The sequence below is a fragment of the Xyrauchen texanus genome, chromosome 32, assembly GCF_025860055.1.
Source record: "Xyrauchen texanus isolate HMW12.3.18 chromosome 32, RBS_HiC_50CHRs, whole genome shotgun sequence".
NCBI lineage: Eukaryota > Metazoa > Chordata > Actinopteri > Cypriniformes > Catostomidae > Xyrauchen > Xyrauchen texanus.
In genome coordinates, this window is record NC_068307.1 from 37,085,051 (window position 1) to 37,107,311 (window position 22,261).

Genomic DNA, 22,261 nt, shown 5'->3' on the forward strand with positions numbered 1-22,261 from the left:
GCAATGTACTTTAAAATATTGATTCTAAAAGTATAATCAACAACTTTATAGCAATTGTTTTACATATTTCTATCGTTTTTAATTCACATCATTATGTGCATGATCTCTCACTTGAACTTAGACAATGGGCTGTCAATTTCCCAGTGTAAGTTTGCTCAATTGTCATTCAGTAATTTAGCTCCTGGTTAGGTTTGCACCAGCTGTGCTTAAGGTCTCACTTAAGTTGAGATGTAAAGTTCACACTAAGGGCTTAGTAACTACTAGTTCACTTAGGCAAACTTATCTAGTAGGTCGTAAGCTCTCCATAAAGTAATGCGTAGTCACATAATATGATGTTTACATACCTTGATCCAATAACCAGCCTTCAAATTTGTACACAGAAGTGTCAAAAAGCCATGCATTTTCAGTTTCAATAAATAAATAAATACTAATACAACATGCTGGAAAAATAGACATTTATTAATTTTAATATTTTATATATTTCATATTGAAATTAACACCGGGCGGCATTCACAGGAAAGTGCACTGTTAGATCGGTTTCATGATGAAGAAGTACGTTTTTTACATAATGCTTTCTCCCGTAAATGTAAACGAGTGTAAATGCCAACACCATCATACGTCTAAAGTAATGAAGCCTGTTAACCAAAACATGAGCTCATTGATGGCATTAAATGAGTCTGCTTTTTTATTCCATCTGTTACTCTTGGTCGGAGGCTTCCATAACTATTTAGTTCATGCATAGGGTTACGTTCTACCTAAGTTATTGGCGCAACACTCAAATATTTAGTAGTGCATAAATTGTGTCTTAGTGACCATTTACTCCACAACTAGGCTAAGTTGTAACTTACGTATAGCTGGTGCATCCGGCCCCTGAGGTGTAAGTGTTTAGCTTAGGTATTTGTTAAATAATTAATCAATAGCAGTTCAGTTAGCTTAATGAACTATTGGTGAAAGAGCTTTTTGACACATTTCTGCCTTAATTTAGCAGCATACATATAGGACATTTTTATATATATAGATTTTAAATGTTTTAATTATCATATGTAAAATTATAACACTATTATTGTTGTTATAATACCCTGAAAAATAAAAAACACTAGTCAGCATTGCTGCAAAGAGGTTTTGAATACAGCTGCTAAGAGATTGACAGTAAACTTTGCATTTTTTGTCTTTTTTCAATCCATCTCTGTTTTATTTTCCTTTTTTTCCTTTTGTACAGTCATATAACGGTGGATTTCTTTTGTCTTGCTGTTGGAGCAAATGGGAATGCAGAAATAATATTTGCTATGGTATCCAATGTACCTGTATAGACATTTACTTCGCTATAGTTTACGTCAGCATTCCAAACCCTGAAATGTGAAAAGAGTCCATTGGAAATTGGTGTCTTTATGATTGTTGCTGATATTAAAAAAATGTTTTATTCTCTGTGATTTTAGCTCAGTTAAGGGCTGTTTTTGGGCAGCTTCAGTATACATTTAATCTTAAAGATGGTTCCTCCCATAATTGTATTTCTAAAAGGCATGTGTTATGTATCAACCTCCACAGACATGCTTAACCCAAACTTTCCCAGTGTGGTCTGAAAGGGTTTCTGTGGTTGTGTTTGACATGCCTTATTTCACATGTGTGTTCCAGATGCGGTCGTGCAGCCTTGCTGTGGCCCGGCATGTGTGTGGACTCAGGGTTCTGCTCCGTGAATGTCTCAAAAACCCATATGACAATAAACACAACTTTTCTTAAAGACCTGAAATCAGGGGCTATATGTATAAAACCTTTCAGAAACGTTCTAAAGAATAGTCTTGAGCTTTGACTTAAGTGTCAAAAAATTCGTAGCAAAGAGGACTTGTGTAAGGCTTTTTATAAAGATGCTAAAATATGCTAAAGTGTTTATAATATTTACAAATAAGCATATATCAGTTAAAGGTAAGCTATGAGCTTGGGTTAAATGTCTCTCAAGCACATTAAACAGCAGAAGGAATCTGTCAAAGCACCTGACACCTGTAACGAATGTGGGAGTGAAGGCAGACGAGGAGGTGCGGATCCAAAAGCAGGTTCTTTATTATAAATCAAAGTGAGGGCAAACAAACAGGAACAAAGAAATATCCACAAGGGGAAAACAACATGAACATGAAAAACATCCACAGGCAGGAGAAACGAACATAACATTCACGTACAACAACATTCAACGACCGACAAGGGAATGAAGGAACAAACAGGGTTTAAATACACAAGGACAAGGGTAACAAGGCCAATCAACAAACAGAACTCTGAAACAGGATAACAAGATAATTAACTAAAACCAATGACAAACAAGAACTGAATCAAGGTAATCAAACAATGAACCAATAAAACCCAGATACAAAACATGGAGGGAAAACAGGATGTGACAAAACTAGGAACTGAACAGGAATTTTCAAAATAAAAGTACACAAAAGAACAAAGGACAACAATGAACATGACAACACCCCACACAAAACAATGAACTTATTAAACATTCTATGTAGTGTTTGGGCTCTTTTCAGATACAGCTCTGTACCAACTGTAGCTGTTCGCTCAACTACAAAACATATTTGCACAAATTCCTCTATCATAAGTCCAACACATTCTTTCACTGTTGTAGAGTGTGTCTCCGCAGAACACAGTCAGGTTAGGATAACTCTCCAGCACTCTTAAACTATTTAGGAGCTGAGACGAAGTCTTAGCACTTATGAACCTTTATGAATCACGCTTATTCTTAAGTCTAGGAATAAGAGTAAAATTACATAATTCTTAGAATTAAGTCTTAAGTCAAAAAATTTACCCTGAGTGTATTTATACATATGGCTCCAGAATTAAAGATTTGCTGCTTTTAGTGTATATCTATACTCTTTAATGCCATCTTTATGCTAGTGCACTTTTAAACATTGACAAAATTTGTTTTCAGAAGATTTAAGCATTTAAAATTTGCAGTCTCTCTCTTCTGGCTAAACAGACCCAGAAACATGTGTGACTTACAATTATATGCATTCATTTTGTCCAATCAAATATTTCTGGAACTAAAACAACCATCTACCTACATCTGTGTTCTCACCTGAGCTTATAATACCTTTGCAGTGCACTTCGAAGAGAGCACAATCCATGCTGTAGTGTCCTTCCAAACATAATTTCCATTAAAAATTATTTGTATAATAACTCTCAAAATGGAGGGTAACTGTCTTTGAAGGAAATAGGGCATAGGGTTGATCATTTCTGAATGGAACACTCGCACTAGAGTTGGATGCGAGGAAAGTTTTTAATGCAGCCATTTTTCAGAGGTTACTTGGGAGGTAAAGCACGAGTAAATGTTCTTTGTTCATTTTATTTAGTGTATTGTAATTGTTTTACTCACTTTTTCTCATTCATCAGTGTTGGACTTGCTGAAGGGCTTCAGCCTCAGCCTCGTAAGCAAAGACTGTGATAAGCTGTGTTTGTTTGTGGGCTGGTTATGAATTGACGTGTTTAGTTAGATCATTGTTTCGTTGGGATGTCATAAAATATCGATATATTGATTTATTCTATTAATAGGCACGTTAATTTATCAATATATATTTGAGGCATTGATATATTAAAATTAAACAACATTTAAACTAGAAGCCCAATTGGCGTCACACACACAATCACGCACACACACACACAAACACACTCACAGGATGAGCTGAAGTGGCACAGATGGCTGTCCAAAGTTACAATGGTTTTTGTACTTCTTCAAGAATGAACAAAGTGACGTTGATGAGTTTGCAGGTTAATGAACAATTGTGCAACATTTATTATCCAATTTCTCTGTATGTAGCCATAAATGGGTCTTTCATTTAAGCTGTCAAACCACAAAAAGACATACTTGGTTCTGAAAATACATTGTGTAGGCTCTATGAAAGATACTTATACATGATTTATCATCCAGTTATACTAGAGTAAATAATATTTGTCCTTTGATAATGGTTTGGGTCGAATTTAATGGAAAACTATGAAACTTGTGCTCCGCAGCGGGCTGAGAGTTGGCGCTATGTGAATACCTTTCTAGAATTAATTTTTCTTCATTTTAGAACGTTCCATGTCATCTGCCAGACACATCCGGTGTGCGACCCCCTTTAATTAACCCTGCCACTCACAGTTTACCAAAGTTGTGTTGAGAAACATGTCTGAAGAGACAAAGACTGTTGTGCAATGAGCAGCCCTAGTTATATCTGGAAAAAAATATAATCATTGAGAAAATCCTCTGATTATCGAACAAGGCATCGATCCCAAGCTTATCGTTCGGTTCTCAAGTCAGTGGAAAAGTGGTTGGACACAAAAGCAGCACGTGTGTATGTTTGTGTGGCTTTCACAGGAGCTGGGGTGTAAACTGAAGTCTATTAGCTATGTTTATAAAAGGCACGAGCCGTTCAAAAAGTCCTGCTTCAACTTCATGTTTTAAGGAAATGCATCACGAGGCTAAATACATCTTTTCCCTTAAAAAATAGCCATTAGGCTTCAGTTCACAGCAACATATATACATACCCCTTTCAACCGTACTGCTACTCATGTAAGAGCTGGTTAATGGGAAAACTGAGAATCGATCTTAATACTGACCTGCTTTTCCACTGACTTGAGAATCAAGCGGTGATCTAACTGACTATATTAATGCATAACCAGCCCACAAACACACACAGCACCTCGCATCCTTTGTTTACAGTAATGCTGGAGCTGCTGTCCAAGTCAAATGAATGAGAAACAAGTGTAGGGACATTATGTGTGTTAGGAATTCAATTAAAGTGTACATCTAATCACTGATATGACCATCTGTTAACTCTTTAGATTAATACATGGCTTGAAAATAATATCATAAATATGTTTAGATATGGTTTGAGCTTCGGAGTGCAGATATTTAAAAAATCAAGTGATGTGATTTTTTATCAAAACATAACACAGTCAAATTATCTTTAAATACAAACAAGACTTTACTGCTAATCTAAACATCAAAACTAACTAACACATAGACAAACAAGAAAACAGGTTGGTGAGTGATCTGCAACAGAGAACATTTTATAGAGTCTATAGACAATGCTTTGAGAGCCACGATATTTCATTTGGTTTACCTCAATTTGCAATCGGGTTACTCAAATTATATTAAAGATACACCAGCACTTTCAGTGAAAGTTGGAGATGTACTTGCGTTTCCTTGCATTGCGTTGGCTCTTTGTAGAAAGTTCCAGTTCTTCCATTGATGTCTTGGATCTCTGTTAAGATCATGGATTGGAATGATGAGGCAGGGCTTTGAAGCAAGGCCTCCAGCAATGGAACTCGCAACTCCCCGTCACTTTGGTGAGTCATAGCTCAGAGAAGAGAAGAGAAGAGCTTCCTAAGAACTTTGCATTCCGAGCTTTCCTGGACTCTACATTGTGCAGAACCTGGGCAGATGGGCTAAGAGCCATGAGGAAGAGGAGTTTGTCCTTGGTGGGTCCTTTTGTTGAGTTGAAATTGGCCGCACCCCAAAGGTGCCTTGAGCCACTGAGAAGTGTTTTTCAGATACCATGTGATCATCTCCCTCCTTCTGAAGTTGATTTCCGATCCTTTGTGTTAAGGATTCTTAAAATTCCCACTCAAAAAAATACATGTTCGAATCATACATTTTATATAATGAAATCAGTTCAAGAGACATGACACCTGTTAATATCATCATTCTCTACATAAACAGGCAAGCATTTACATATGCAACATGACGTTTCTTATTAAATTACATTTATAATTCAGTTCAAATGCATGTTAAAACTTCCTACTAATTGGTTTGTTAGTTTTAAACATTAATAATACATTACACATTAAACATAATTGTTAGGGTTATCATCAGGTTAAACCTTAAATGAGAGTATTAAGCACTTTGGCAGATTATTTGCAGGATACAATTACAGTAAATTAAGTTTTGTGATCGTGTCAAAGTTCCTGGATTAAGATGAGATGTCTTGATATGTGTTTACACTTGAAAAGTTAATTTTGCACATTTGAAGTTATGAGCAGAGAATTAGTTTCGTGTCCTGTTAAAAAGATAATACAAAGGGATACATTTCAAAGAAAGTAAGCTCACTTTTGTGCTCTTCATGCTCTTCCCATTGGGCTCTTATCCCTCCTTCAGCTGGCCTTGCTTCGGTGCCCCTCTGCCCAGGATCTGCAAATGTAGAGTTCAGGAAAGCTCGGAACGCAAAGTTCCGAGGAGCTCTTCTCTCTTCTCTGTCCTATGACTCAAACACATGAGGGGTAGTCACGAGACTTTGTTGAAGACCTCGCTTTAAAGCCCCAGCACATCATTCCAGCAACTACCTATCCACGATCTTAATAGAGGTCCAAAACATTGACGGAACAACCAGCACTTTCTACAAAGAGCCAAAGAACCAAAGCAATGCAAGGAAATGCAAGCACATCTCCAAATTTTTGCTGAAAGTGCTAGTGTCTCTTTAATATAATTTATGTGTATGCGAAATTAAGTATCAATTGTTCTCAAGGCATTGTCTATAGACACCATGAAGTTACATTTTCTCTGTAGAGATAATTTCCATTCACCTTCTGTTATAGCTCACTCACCTACCTGTTTATGTTTGTCTATGTGTTAGTTAGTTTGATGTTTTAGATTAGCAATAAAGTCTTGTTTGTATTCAAGGAGAATTCGACTGTGGTATATTTGGATAAATAATCGCATCAATTAATTTTAAAGGTCTACACTCCTATATTTGTAATATTATTTTCAATAGCCATGAGAATAGTATTATTTTAAAGAGTTGACAGATGCATCATATTAACTCAATGTGTCCGAGTGATCGGACATGTACCTTAATTCTTTCAATAAGTGAATTAATTATAAGTCCCTTATTAAGCTAATTCCTTAAATAAGCGGATACAACAAGCCTGTTTTATAAAATTTTTAATGGTTTGGAATTTCATTCAGATTTCTAATCTGATCGTTTGTCATCTATCCTTCTTCTAAGGGTGGTCACATGTGGCTAATTCCATTATACATATTATACATGTTGGAGATATGCAAAGTTGCTAATTTCCTACATATTAATTGTTGGAGGTACGCGGGCAATTTAATCCATACCATGTACATTTTTATTATGAAATTTCCCTACACAAGCAAGAAAAATATCACAATATTTCAATATTTAGAATTACAATATGCTAAATATAAAGAATAAATAATACTTACTCGTGCTGTACAGCTCAGTATACCTCTGAAAAATACCTGAATTAAATATGAATAAACTCATGCCACATTATCCCCAGCCGACTGATGCATCGGATGGAAAGTTTCAGGCATGAAATACTTCGAACACAATTGCGAATTTGCTATTATTCTTCAAGCCAGCAGGAAGTTACCCAAGGAAGTTTGGGGAATTGAACAGGGTATTGGGAGCTAAACAGCTGAAAATACTCCTCTGTACTGCCTCTGTACTGTGCTTGATTTGTGTACATGACAGGCTCTTGAAGGGGTGGGGTTAAAACTGACTAAAAACTTTTGGACTATTGAGCAATAATTTAACAAGTCACCGCCTACACCACCGTTGCAAGTGGTGGCAAAAAGATTGGCTCGAACAGTAAACCAAACCTGTTGTTAGCTAACCCAACAATCCATAGAATGTTAGCTGTTACCTTTAAATTGTCTGGTTAAGCTAAATGAAATGTCAAGCTGCACTGTTTGCTGTCAAAATTACAATGGCATAAACAGAGGGCTTCATTTTTATCAGATTCCATCAAGAGAGCTCACTGGATTGAGGAGATCATTTTCAACTCGTGGATTTGCAGCAAACATTTTATTACAGGTATTATTAAAGTTGCTGTCAGAGATTTTATCATGGAATGTATGCAAAAAAATGTCCTACTTCCTGAAAGATATTAATGAAATAATTGTTGTAATATATCTCACCTATCTCTGACAGCATTATACTTTAAATACAATACAAATGTGTCCACGAGCCATAATATTGTAGTATCGAATTATTGAAGCTTACTTCCATTTTAAGCCATGTTGTTCATAACAGTTGTCTGTTGAGGGCGCTACTTTGCTGCTGTTGTTTTTAACAACCATTTCTGCATGATGTCAGTCTCAATAAAGCTAATTTGTTATCTTTGGAGTGGTGTGGCTAATTCAACGGCTCAGTCTCATGGAAGTACAATTTCTGAAATCGCTTAAAGCACCATTAACTCATAGAATTATATGGTATTTAATAGTATAGCTTCTAATATTTCTGTTTTTATGGTGGATTTGTGTCATAATTTTATTTAATCAATGATTAAAGCTAGCATTTTTTACTAGCATTAGTGTACCAAAACATAGCTAGTTTTGAACCTGAAGGCTAGTTTTATTCTAATATTTTAGCTATACTTAGAAGAGCTAGTTAGCACTAGCTGTCTAATCTGAAGATTCTAACATAACAGAGCCGCTTTCTGCAACCACTTACAGCACTTGCACCACAATGTTTGTAAACATTGGGATTGGTCTATTGGTTACAGTGTCGCATACATCAGCAGAGAAGTGTCACCCTTACAGAAATCGAGAGTTCATGGCAAATTGGCATGTGAAAATAACGAGTGGCACCTGGTGGCAAATTTGCAGCAAGATTAGTTTTTTTTCAGTGGAAGAGCTATCAAATTGCTAACAACAAGAGAGGGGGACATCTATAGGGAAAGATTGTAGCCGGTAGTTGAATTTTGGAATGCAATTAATTTTAATACCATTAACCTTCCCAATCATAAATAAATGTAATGAAGCCCATCTACCCACATCGCTCGAAAACCTTTTAATGATCAAATTTAACTAAATCATACAAATTTGCTTGGAATAAAATACCCAAATACTTAATGCCCTATTGTGGCCACTGGAAGGCACCCGGCTGAAAAGCTGTTACCGGGCAGTACGCTGTCAGAGCCAAAGCTTCAAATTTAGACCAATTCACTCTGTATCCTGAGAATTTAGAAAAGGAATGAATTATTCTGTGGAGGCAAGGCATAGATCTAGAAGGGTGGAGACAAATAATAAAATATCATCCGCATAAAGAAAAAGCTTATGCGTCACGCTTATAGTCACTATGCCACCACGAGGACTTAGAGCGCATTGGGAATTGGGCATTCAAAATGGGGGAGAAACGGGGAGAGAAAAAAAAATAATACCATTCTACCATATAAAACGTCTTTTCAGCTACCAAGTGATGGCAGCGACCGGAGTCTGATCGCCACTGCCCACATGACATTAATGAAATGTCTAATGTTATCAACAAGTTACAGCCCTGCATAATGTCCACCTGATCTATATTTTAATGTCTAGCTGGATCAGAGAAATTGGAAGATAACTCTTACACTCGCTTGGGTCTGTGCCCTTTTTAAGGACTGATCTGGGCTTGCATCATGGTTGGCGGAAGCTTTCCATTCTTTAATGATTATGTATAAACTTCTAGCAAAAGTGAAGTCAGTTCTGTAGCATAAGATCTAAAAAACTTGGCAGAAAAGCCATCTGGCCTCTGAGCCTTGTCTGTAGGCAAGGCCTTAATTACCTCGCCAAACTCCTCCAAGGTTATCTCAGAATCAAGAGAAATGTTATGCTCAGTTGTCAGTTTAGGGAGTTCTAATGATTCTGCAAAGTTTCTAATGTCTAATAAACTGTGTATTATCTTATATATTAGAGTCTTATAAACAAAATTAGTGTGTCTCCAAAGTCTATCTTTAAAAAATGCGACATAGATTTATTTAGAATAGCAAAGCAGTGCAGTCAGATTTTGCGTCGTCTTGAAAGGCGGAGCCTTAATTTTACTCTGTATACCGGCAGCGAGTTTCAGAGAAAAAAGCTTGCAGGAACCTTATTTTTTGTTAGATCATCTTCAAATTTAAAACGTAACTTCTTTAGACATGTGGCTTTGAGAAACTTGTATTTCTGGGTTGTCTTGGCACTATTATTATTGTTTTTTTAGATTATAAAAAAATATTTCCATTACTATAAACTTCAGCTTCTCTAACTTTAAAAAACCCTCAACATATATTAATTCCAAAGTGTCTTCTTTCAAAAGATACTACAACTGTGTCCATACTCCAAAGGGTTCAGTAAATACAACCATTTAATTTCAGGTATGTCATTTTCATGGTTTGTGCTCAAAAAGGGGGTGCGTATCAACAGGTTAACATTTGTTGGAATTCAGGATTTGGCAAAAGTGATACATTAAAGCGCCAAATGTATGATTTCCTTTTCTCCATATGTGGCAACACCTCTAAACACACCAGGGTGTGATCTGAGACTAAAATCTTTCCAATTGAGAAATTAGCAACTGATGAAATGAGGGACTAAATCTTATGTACTGATGAAAAAAAATTATAGTCCCACCCAAATGGGTTCAGAAGTCTCCAAATATCTGTAAGACCAAGATATTTACACATCCTGTGAAGCGTCAATGTAACTCTAGTGGGCTTGCACACTTTTGCTTCACTATGGTTAAGGACCATAGTCCATCAAAAGATTAAAGTCTCCTCCCAGTATTATATCATGAGGGCCTAAAAAAGCCCTGATCATCAACGTTAAGTGCATAAATATTAGACAAAATAAGACTTTGCCCCTGAATTTCAGCTAAAAATATACTGACTCTGTTTGAGACATTTGAATTGTAGATGTTTACTTATCAGTGTAATTTCTCCCCATAACCTCCCAAATCTTTCAGCCTCCTGCTGGGAAAGATGCGTTTCTTAAAGAAACACTATATCATATTTCTTACTCTTAAGAAGAGAAATAACCTTCCTTCTTTTTATGGGGTGCAGAGAGACAATCCACTCATATTAATATTTGGAATTTTGACATATAAGAAAAAAATTGATTGGGTGTCAAAAACAAGATTATAAAACCACATTCCAACATTAATGTTAGGGTTTTGATATCCATCAAAACCCTAACATTACACAAGATCTTTATCGGATGATCTCAGAAATTTGGCCAGAATTGATCGGGGCCTGCCTCCCTCCACGGATCGACGAGCAGGATCCCTATGATTCCAGTTTATGGCCTGCTATGTCGAGCAGATTCGTGAGAAGCCCATTCAGGAATTTCACCATATCCTGTCCCTCTTCACCCTCAGGAATTCCGATGATACGGACGTTATTCTGCTGGCTACGGTTCTCCATGTCCTCCAACTTCTCTCAGAAATGCTCCAAATCCACCTTGGTTGCTAGCGGATTAGCAGATAATTCCCTCTCCAATGACTCCAGATAATCAATCCATTTCTCGACATCCCCCACTCTTGTAACCACCTCAGTGAACTTTGCCTCCAAGGCAGTGATAAATCGACATATCACAGCAAGATCCTTCAAGTCAGCAATGACCTTCGTGAGCATTGCCGACATGTTCAGCATCTCTCGCCGCATTTCCCTGACTAAGTCGAATCCCAGCGGCCTGCTTGGGGGTGTCAGCTTGAGCATGTAAGTGTCTTTTTTTTTTTTTTTATTCTCTCCAGAGCCTGAAAATTTTGAATTCTTTGACATATTGTCCTCCTAGAAGAGTTATGGAACAGTGTATTGAATCTCACCAGTTTATGTCATTTAAAATTAAAGTGCACAGAGCTCGCCATTCATACGTCCGATCCTCGCATGGGATCACATGACTCCTCTTTATGGTCCTTTTTTAAGAATAGTAATGATAGAAAAGAATTCAAAATTGTTACAAATGTATTATTTCACTCAATATTTGCTTTGTATTTTTGTACTTGGTAGAGTATTGAGCCTAAACTGAACATTAGAGTTAAAAATATTTGTAGTAGTTTTATTTTTGGCTGCCAGACAACTAACCTCTCCACATCACACTGGGAATTCTTTTTTGATCTTATTACATTATGCACATTCAGTGCAGCATGGACACACTTTTTTTTCAATATATAACACACATCTGATCTCTTCTGCAGCCTTCAGAGAATCTCCCTTTCTTCCAGACCTGCTATCAAAAAGATAAATAAAATAAAGTATAAAAAACACAGCCAGTCTGAATATCTTCAAAGTATAGAGAGAGGAGATCTATAGATGCTGCAGCCTTTCATCATGGGCCCATGCAACCATGTGTCATGGATGTGAAGAAAGCAGAGGCTGTTGTTTGCTGTCTTGCTGGGAGTTCGTTTCAGGGTTGAGTCGCTGGAGGTTCGAGAGGCAGTGGAAAACTGACTAGACTGTGATGCCATTGAGATTCTCACAGTAGAGCCTCTGTTGGTGTAGACAGTACACAGCTAATGTAGGACAATTCAAAGACTTCTGATCAGCAGGGCATATGAAGGTTTGCTGCAGGTGATGAGAGCGTATCAACAAAGACCTGATATGTTGTGTTCTTTTCTGAGTCCTTCACATAGAAACACTTGAGCTTGGAGACACAATGCTTTTACAATAATTATTTAATTCTAAAGCTAAGAAATTCTAAAGATTCTTAAATGCTAAATATTTGAAATTCTATACATGCTAATTGCATGTTGATTCTCACATGCTAAAGATTCTATATTCTAATGATTCTGAATCCTAAAGATCCTTAGTACTAAATATTCTATATTCTAAAGATTCCAAATGATAAAGATTCTAGATTTTAAATACAAAAGATCCTTAATTATAATGATTCAGAATTCAAAAAAGTTTATATTTTCTAAAGATTCTAAATCATTGGTGTAGAATTGGGGTTGTGAAGGGGGTGAATTTTCCCCCAATCAAACATCAGTCCTTGTAACATAACTCGATTGTACAAGTTGGTAACTAGTGTCGCACAATCTCCTTTAACAACACACATCATTACTGCTGTTTCATTGGGAACAGTTAGAATTTGGAGTAAAAAAAAACAGTTGATCAGATAAAAATGTCATCAGGAAATAAAATACTAAGGCAAACAAATACTATTGAAAAGACCAGTAATCAAGTAATCGTTTTTATTGGTATAGTGCCTTTCACAATACACATTTAAAAAAAAAAAAACTTAACAGAAAGTTATGCCAAATTTCTTAAAATGTATTAAAGTCCCCATGTACATATGCCAATATAATTTAATATGTCCAGCGAAGATAAAGGTGTCCATAGGATTAATCAGGCTTTTTTTTTTCAATAAAGGACAGGGAAAAGACTGCATCCAGGAAGGCATTTTAGATCCTGACTATATATTGCGATCAGTTGAATGCCACTTTGGTGAATAAAAGTTCAATTTATTTCCATAAGAGCAAAATCTGTACATTATTCCAGACTTTTGGCTGCCAGTGTATATATATCATGGGGAAGCATGCCCCACATCCATGTTCAAACCAAATCTATGCCCTTGTTCTAAATGCTATTAATTAAAAATTGTAAAGATCCTTAATTCTGACAATCCTTAATTCAAGATTCCATATTCTAAAGATTCTAAATTCTAAAAATTCTAAATCCCAAAGGTTGATAATGCTAAAAATTTGAAATTCAGAATTGTAAATATTAGAAAAGATACTACATTATTCTGAATGCAAAATTGTTTAAATGCTTAACAATCTAATCATGTTTAAAACTTTGAATAAATATATTGTCTGATCTGCTGGTGCTGTTAATGATCAGGGGGCCATTAGGGTGTCTCTCTAACTACAGAAACATAGAATAGTTGGACCTTTATTTGTCAGATGGGAGCAGGAGTGTAGAGTGAGATTATCTCTCTTTGTCAGTTGATGGGCTTGTTTTCTGCTTGACTGGGTGTCTAGTGTCCTGTGGGAAAAGGAGAGGAGCTGGGCAGAATGTCACAGTTTCTCTCTCTCACATCCCCCATTTTATTTCTGTGAAGCATGCAGACAGATAGTATGTTTTTAGTTGTTGTCTGTGATAATACTGTTTACACTTTTAAATTAGCTGAAGTGCATCTGTGTGTCTTTGTTTGTTATACATTTTTGCTGGGTGTATACAAGATAAGAATGGGTTCTTGCATTCAAACTGTATTTTCAAGCTCCTTGGTTAAAGCACAGCTTGATGTAGTGCAAATCCGAATGCAGGGATCTCAAGACGTGTTCTGCTAAGTTTCAAACTACATTTCCCCGTCTGTCGCTCACTCGACGTTATGTCGAATGAAGGGACACTAGGGGTCTTTCTTGAAGGCCTCGGTTACCTCTCAACTTGAGAAAAGGCCAATGAGAAATTGGCAGACAGAATTTCCTATAAAAGGAGGGAATCGTGCATCTGTCCATTCAGATTTTTTGTTCAGAGCCGAGCGGTTTGCAATCAGCGAGCTGAGATAACTTCAGTTCCACTCACCTCTGCAGAGCATTGCTGTTGGATCTACGGTTCGTATCGGTGGCTTTCTCCTTCTCTGCATGCCAGTGCAGCTTTGCCCCTGGGCGCTTCAATTGATATAGTGCCTTTCACAATACACATTTAAAAAAAAAAAACTTAACAGAAAGTTATGCCAAATTTCTTAAAATGTATTAATGTCCCCATGTACATATGCCAATATAATTTAATGTGTCCAGCGAAGATAAAGGTGTCCATAGGATTAATCAGGCTTTTTTTTTTTTCAATAAAGGACAGGGAAAAGACTGCATCCAGGAAGGCATTTTAGATCCTGACTATACATTGCGATCAGTTGAATGCCACTTTGGTGAATAAAAGTTCAATTTATTTCCATAAGAGCAAAATCTGTACATTATTCCAGACTTTTGGCTGCCAGTGTATAAATATCATGGGGAAGCATGCCCCACATCCATGTTCAAACCAAATCTATGCCCTTGTTCTAAATGCTATTCGCTATGTGCACAGGTGACGCGACGAACGTTCGAAATCTGTGTGGTGGGCGGGGGGACTTCCGGTTTAGGTTACTACCGGTATTTCTGATGTAGATGTTGTGGAAGAGTGAGTGGCAAGCTATCAGTGAGTACCGTATGTAAAATGTTAACAGTAAATAAGAAACGTCTTACATATCAGTATCAAATTGGCAACTCTAAATTACATTGTAGTGTTCCTCGATGTGCCGTTTCATCGAGGTATAATTCTGAAGTTTTCATCGTTTTCCGCATCAGCCTGAGGTACGAGCTCAGTGGCTAGTCAAGATAAGACGCGAGAACTTCACTCCTACCGATAACACCGGGTATGCAGTCGACATTTTAAGCTAGAAGATTTCATCATAACCACAGGACGCTTGAAAACTTGTTCAAGGAGCTGTGCCATGTCTTTTTGAGTGGAACAATTTTTGTTTACCAGCGCCAAGGACTGTATTTTTCTCTATGAGCTTCCATATACTGCTTATATATTTTGTAATTTACTATGCTGTTTGTTCTTTTGTATCTTGTGATATACCTTTCAGAAAATTGTATGAAATATTGACAATGTTTACATTTGTCATTTATTGTCTTTTACAGTGCCAGGAGGAACACAAATACATGAGTTAATTCAGACATTTATTATACAAAGACACAAGCTGTCATACTACACTCAACAATAACATGGCTCCTATAATTGTAACATTGTGATGCAACGTTTGACATTTTGTATGAGTTATGAGTTTGTAGATAACTAGTCCACATAACTGCACATAATACAGTACTCAACAGTACTTTAATGCTTCTTTGCACTTCTGGTTGGATGTCAACTGCATTTCATTGGCTCTGTACCTGTACTCTGCTAAATGACAATAAAATTTAATGTAATCTAATAACTACTAACACTGAATTCATAATAACAAAAGGTACCTTGTATAGGTTTGTTGTTTATGTACATACATGTGCATTTCTTAAAGAGAACTATTTACATTGATTTTCACACAAACACATGTTTTGTACAGTCTGATACAGTAATGCAACATTATGATTGCATAAGGCTCTGCCAGCCACACAGGAGCACTCGACCTCATAGAGCTGAACAGGAGTGGAGTCTTCTAGGACAATCTTTTAAAAACAAAAAAGTGTGTTATAATCAGCAGAGATCACAAACTGATCATATCTCAAAGTCAAAAGTGCATTTTGCATTATTTTTCAAGTTAGCTACTATGAGTTAGAGAATGAGGTTACTTTAGGGTTAGTAAGAAAGTAAGTTAAACACAACACAATATAAACAGCAAAGCAACTGTCTCAACAACCAGCTTCTGGGGTTTCATATAGGAATGGTAGGTCTACTAGAACACTAATAGGGCAGGCAAGTGTCATCATAGTGTTACCTACTTCAAACGTTTGGCTAGCTAGATAGTAGTCCAAGATGTTCAACTTGTTTAGGTAATTATACATTTGTTTGCCAGTTTAACCCATCATTGCCAAATTGAAGCCCCAGAACAGAACTGGTTGGATCAGACGAACAACTGAACTGTCTTTCATCCTATTCTGATGGTGTGAGGTTTCTCATGTTTCCTCAAAGATCTATGACAGGTAGCACGGATGCTGACTCTCCCTGTCTGTCTTTACTTGATACTGGGGATAACCAAATACTCTCAATACATGTAACTGAACAACACAAGTCATTAGTATATGGGTGATTCTTAGACTATGGGCACTTTTATGTACTTTGTAACCAAAAATGTCATTTTTTTAAAATATGACCAAAGTACAATTGATATGGATTGCAAGAGTAGATTTGTGTAATACTTTTTATATTATAATATTATAATACATTACAATACTTTTTATATTTAGATTATAATATTATTTTTATTTCTAAATTATACTTTTATATTAATTGATTTCATTTAGATGAATGAAAATTACATTTTGTTGCATCATTTATTGCTTATATTTTTGCCTTGCCATAAGTTGTGTCAGTTATTTACATGCACTGTAACCGTTCATCTGTGAGACAAATCAGTTGTATACATCAAACTCAGCACTACACTAAAAACAGTTGTGGTTATGTTTAATGGCTTTGTGAATTAAGTTTATGGAGTGTGATGAGTTTAATTGTTTTTCTAATAAACATCTCCACTGTTTCTCTACATTCACGTTAATTCATTGTAATTTCCATCACCACCCACATTTTTAAAAAATATTTAAAAAGTTCTCATCACACATTAAAAATGTATTCACAATTTACGAGATCATGCTCTACTTAATATAAAAATGCAAGTCATTTATTTTCTAATAAGCTCTTGCCCAAACCAATATTACATTTCAGAGTGTGACAGGTGTACATTTCACCGTTTGGTCCTTAGGGCAGTTAATTTATCTCATTGACAAATGTATAATTATTGTACATTGTGGAAAAACTGATAAAACTAGTTACAAAAATGATCCTAGACAATTCTTGGCTGACATAAGTTATTCTGTTTTTAAATAACAGCATTGAGATGTGGTGGAAATGACATTTCACTGCTGTTATCTAAAAACAGAATAACTCATAACTTCTTAGTTATGAGACTAACACAGTCTCATAACTTCTCTTGTAATCTAAGTTTGTCCTCTTACAGACCTTAAAACTAGACAAATAATTTAAACTTATGAGACGATGTTACTTGACTTTTGAACAAGTTTTTTATTCAACTTCACAAACCTAAAAGTGCCCCTTGTTGAAGAAACGCCCATACATTCATTTATTCAATGTCAGATAGTAAAATGAACATATAATAAACCACATGTGACCAACAACTAAAATTAATCGTTTAATAAGTATTTTGTAAAGGTTACTTTCTAGCCTAACGTCACCTAGCATCATCGCTAACGTTAGGGCTACAGCTAGCTAAAGACATAGCATAACTTACCTTCATAATTGTCAATGAATGAAGAGACGTATATCTTGAAACCCTTTTCCCTCTTGCTCTTGGGAGCCGATGATGACGCTTGAATTATTCGGTGTAAGTCATTTATCGTTATCCTTGGCAGATGTTGAAGGGATCTGGTGTAGAAAGCCATGTTTATCTGGTCCTAGTCTTACCTGACAGTTACCGGCGTCGTCGTTGAACCTAACGTAGCGTTAGACCGGAAATACCATCGCCCACCAGTGACGTCTGACAATCATGGAACGTTCGTAAAATCAACTAGCCAATTAATTAAAAATTGTAACGATCCTTAATTCTGACAATCCTTAATTCAAGATTCCATATTCTAAAGATTCTAAATTCTAAAAATTCTAAATCCCAAAGGTTGATAATGCTAAAAATTTGAAATTCAGAATTGTAAATATTAGAAAAGATACTACATTATTCTGAATGCAAAATTGTTTAAATGCTTAACAATCTAATCATGTTTAAAACTTTGAATAAATATATTGTCTGATCTGCTGGTGCTGTTAATGATCAGGGGGCCATTAGGGTGTCTCTCTAACTACAGAAACATAGAATAGTTGGACCTTTATTTGTCAGATGGGAGCAGGAGTGTAGAGTGAGATTATCTCTCTTTGTCAGTTGATGGGCTTGTTTTCTGCTTGACTGGGTGTCTAGTGTCCTGTGGGAAAAGGAGAGGAGCTGGGCAGAATGTCACAGTTTCTCTCTCTCACATCCCCATTTTATTTCTGTGAAGCATGCAGACAGATAGTATGTTTTTAGTTGTTGTCTGTGATAATACTGTTTACACTTTTAAATTAGCTGAAGTGCATCTGTGTGTCTTTGTTTGTTATACATTTTTGCTGGGTGTATACAAGATAAGAATGGGTTCTTGCGTTCAAACTGTATTTTCAAGCTCCTTGGTTAAAGCACAGCTTGATGTAGTGCAAATCCGAATGCAGGGATCTCAAGACGTGTTCTGCTAAGTTTCAAACTACATTTCCCCGTCTGTCGCTCACTCGACGTTATGTCGAATGAAGCGACACTAGGGGTCTTTCTTGAAGGCCTCGGTTACCTCTCAACTTGAGAAAAGGCCAATGAGAAATTGGCAGACAGAATTTCCTATAAAAGGAGGGAATCGTGCATCTGTCCATTCAGATTTTTTGTTCAGAGCCGAGCGGTTTGCAATCAGCGAGCTGAGATAACTTCAGTTCCACTCACCTCTGCAGAGCATTGCTGTTGGATCTACGGTTCGTATCGGTGGCTTTCTCCTTCTCTGCACGCCAGTGCAGCTTTGCCCCTGGGCGCTTCGACAGGACTTCTGAAAACAAATTTTCTTAAAAGAGTTTATTTTCTATAAAAGAGCACACACAGCTGGCGTTGAATGTCCTTTTCAGTCCTTTCCTACACGAATAGGCTGCCGCCTTCGGGCTGAGGCTGACACCCAGATGGCCGACATGCTTGCCTGGGCCACCATGAGCGTGTGGTTGGACTGGAACCCTCCGTCTTCCCACAGCCCTCGCGGCTAGACAATTGGTTACTCGGGTCCGAGCGACACACACAGCTCCCCCCCCCGTTCCTTTCTTCCCGGAGGTGCATGATGAGCTGATGAGTTCGTGGAGGGCACCTTTCACTGCCTTCAACCCACCTCCTTGCTCATCCGCTCTCACAACCCTCGACAGCGGGGCGGCACACGGGTACTCGGAGATCCCCCAGGTGGACAGAGTGGTTGTGATCCACCTGTGTCCGGAAAACACCGCCACCTGGCGGGATCGCCCAGTGCTCCCCTCCAAGGCCTGTAGGATGATGTCGTCACTAACCGCCAAAGCGTACAGCGCCACCGGACAGGCTGCCTTCACCCTCCATGCCATGGTGCTCCTGCAAGTCCACCAGGGCAAGGCACTTAAAGATCTGCACTTGGGTAGTCCTGACCCCGACCTGCTACAGTAACTCGCCCTCCGGGCCACGAAGGCCACACTCAGGCAGGCGCCGGCCACCGTCGTGGTCCAGGAACATCACCTGTGGCTGAACATGGTCGAGATGTGGGAGGTCGAGAAAGCCCACTTTCTCAACGTCCCTGTCTCCCAGCTCGGCCTATTCGGCGATACCGTCGATGACTTCGCCCAGCAGTTTTCGCCGGTGAAGTAACAGACAGAGGCAATCTCTCATATAAAGCCTCTCCGCGTTCCAGCATGAGCCATGCTCCGTCTGCTTGCCGAGAGCGTCCCCCTATGGCTTCCAAACGTCAGGCAGCTCCCGCTTGGAAATTGCACCTTTCTCATTGGTCAAGCCAGACTCGAGAGGAGGGAACTCCATCAGGAGTTGAAAGGACACGTCCAGCCTCTTAATGACTTTTTTTCCTCTATTCTCTTTCCCCATGGTCATGCTGACCATGAGGTTGCAGGCTGGCAGGCCTCAGCACCTCAAGCCATGTGCAACTACCTGGACCATAGAGTCAATTAACACCATCCTAATTTCTTCATTCAACACAGAAGAAATTGATTGCAACTTGAACACACCATCGACTTGAGGAACCATCGATGATCAAGTATCATACCAGTAACTAACTGAACTTAGTTTTGTATAAGACATGAAAACCCCTTTGTAACAAAGGTGCTTTTAAATTAAGAGCTCAATGGTTCTCTCAGATGGTCAAAATGACTTTTAAAACTGCATTTGCCCTATTCTGTTCCGGTTTCATTTTATTTTCACTTTTCCCTTTCCCATGTATGAGTTTTTTGTGTGTATGTTTTTGTTTAGATTATGTGTTTGTATTTTAGTGAAGTAAACATTTGTGTACATTCTTGCAAGTTGATGTAAATTTAACGATTCGAACTCAGCTCCATGCTAAGAAAGAGTTGTTTTTGTGTGGCCATGAAAAATATCCTTTCTGAGAATTGATAGATGATCAATACTGAGTGTTCGCTGGACATACAGATACATTTATTGTAATATTAATTTAGCTACATCAAGTTTATTCTATTAACCAATCCAAATGTTCATTATTAATTATAACGAGTCATGATTAATTATTAATGTTTCCCTTTTAATGATAGGTTGACTGTGGTTTATTTTGTATTGTATGAGGAATGTGATGCTCTCTATTGAGACTTCATTCTGCACAGTGAGGTGAGATTACTAAATTGGGGGATATGTCTTTACCCTGGCTTCTGACTTTACTCCCAGAGATGGTTTACTTTCTTAATGACATTGTGAGGGAGAGAGATCTCCAGACTTGAGAGACAAAGAATGGAAAACTGATCTTGCCTTTTTTGCTGACCTCAATGACTCACCTAAACAAGCTGAACCTGCAATTGCAAGGTGACGAAAAACATGTCAATGACCTTGTGGAGCGGAGGGGGGCGGGGCCGGGTCGGAATATCGTGCGCCCGGTCCCCAATCGGCCTGATGAGGCGCGCGAGGGATAAAGGCGGCCGGTGACGATTGTTCGGGAGAGAGAGAATTACGGGCATGTCCGCTTGTGTGTTTGTTTATGTTGTGTTTTAAGTTTCTTATTAAATTATTATTTATGTTGACAAGCCGGTTCTCGCCTCCTCCTTGCCCATCCTTTAACTGTTTTACAGACCTGTTTTGCTGTATTGCGAGTTTCAAAATGAAGCTAGGCCTGTACAGTACACAACTTAAAGACTGTGATTTAACTAATTTCCCACTAATGAACAACGCTTGTGAGGGAATGTTGAATGCACAAATGCGAGACAAATTTTCTGCAACAGTCATTCAGATGAAGAAAAATTCAATGCTTGTTTTTCAGATTTCGATAAACTGAAACTTGGGCGTTATATCAGAGAACCATTCACTTTTCCTGTGGAAAAATTAAGAACTTGGATACAACTTTTGGTTTGCCCTGCCACTCACTTGAGGGCTCACTCACATATGAATTAATGGATGTTCAAGCAAGGGGAAAGACTTATTCTGTGTAGCACGCATCCTTAGTCACAGAAATGTGGCAAATCATTCCTGGACAAAATGTAAGATTATTATATGTGAAAGTGCTCTCCATATTTGCATCTACCTACATATGCGAATGCACCTTCCCTGCAATGCCATGCATCAAGTCATGCTTCTGTGCAAGTTGCACAGACTTAAACTTGCAGTCTCAACTTCATTGTGCTGTCATTCCATTTAAGCCAAACTTTAATGTCTTGGTCAGCTCCCAACAACACCAGGTGTCCCATTAATTACAGAGTACAGTATAAAACTCTGTTTAAATGGTATTATTAATGTTTCAAATAATATTAACTGGTGTAAAATGGCCTAATATAAATGCCGGTAAGTTGTATTGAGGATATCATGTTTAAGCTTAAATGGTATGCGGCCAGTGAGACTTGTACCTTGATGGGTCCCTGTTGAGAAAAAGGTTAAGAAACACTGCTTTCAAGGAAGAGTTTACCTAAAAATGTAAATTCTGTTATCATTTACTCTTTATGTTGTTCCAAGCCTATATGACTTTCTTTGTTCTGTGAAACACAAAAGGAGATTAAGGCTAACATTCTGCCTAACATCTATGAAGTTCCAACCACACTTGATAATTGTGATATCAAATTAAATTAATGATATCGCAAATAAAAACCAGCA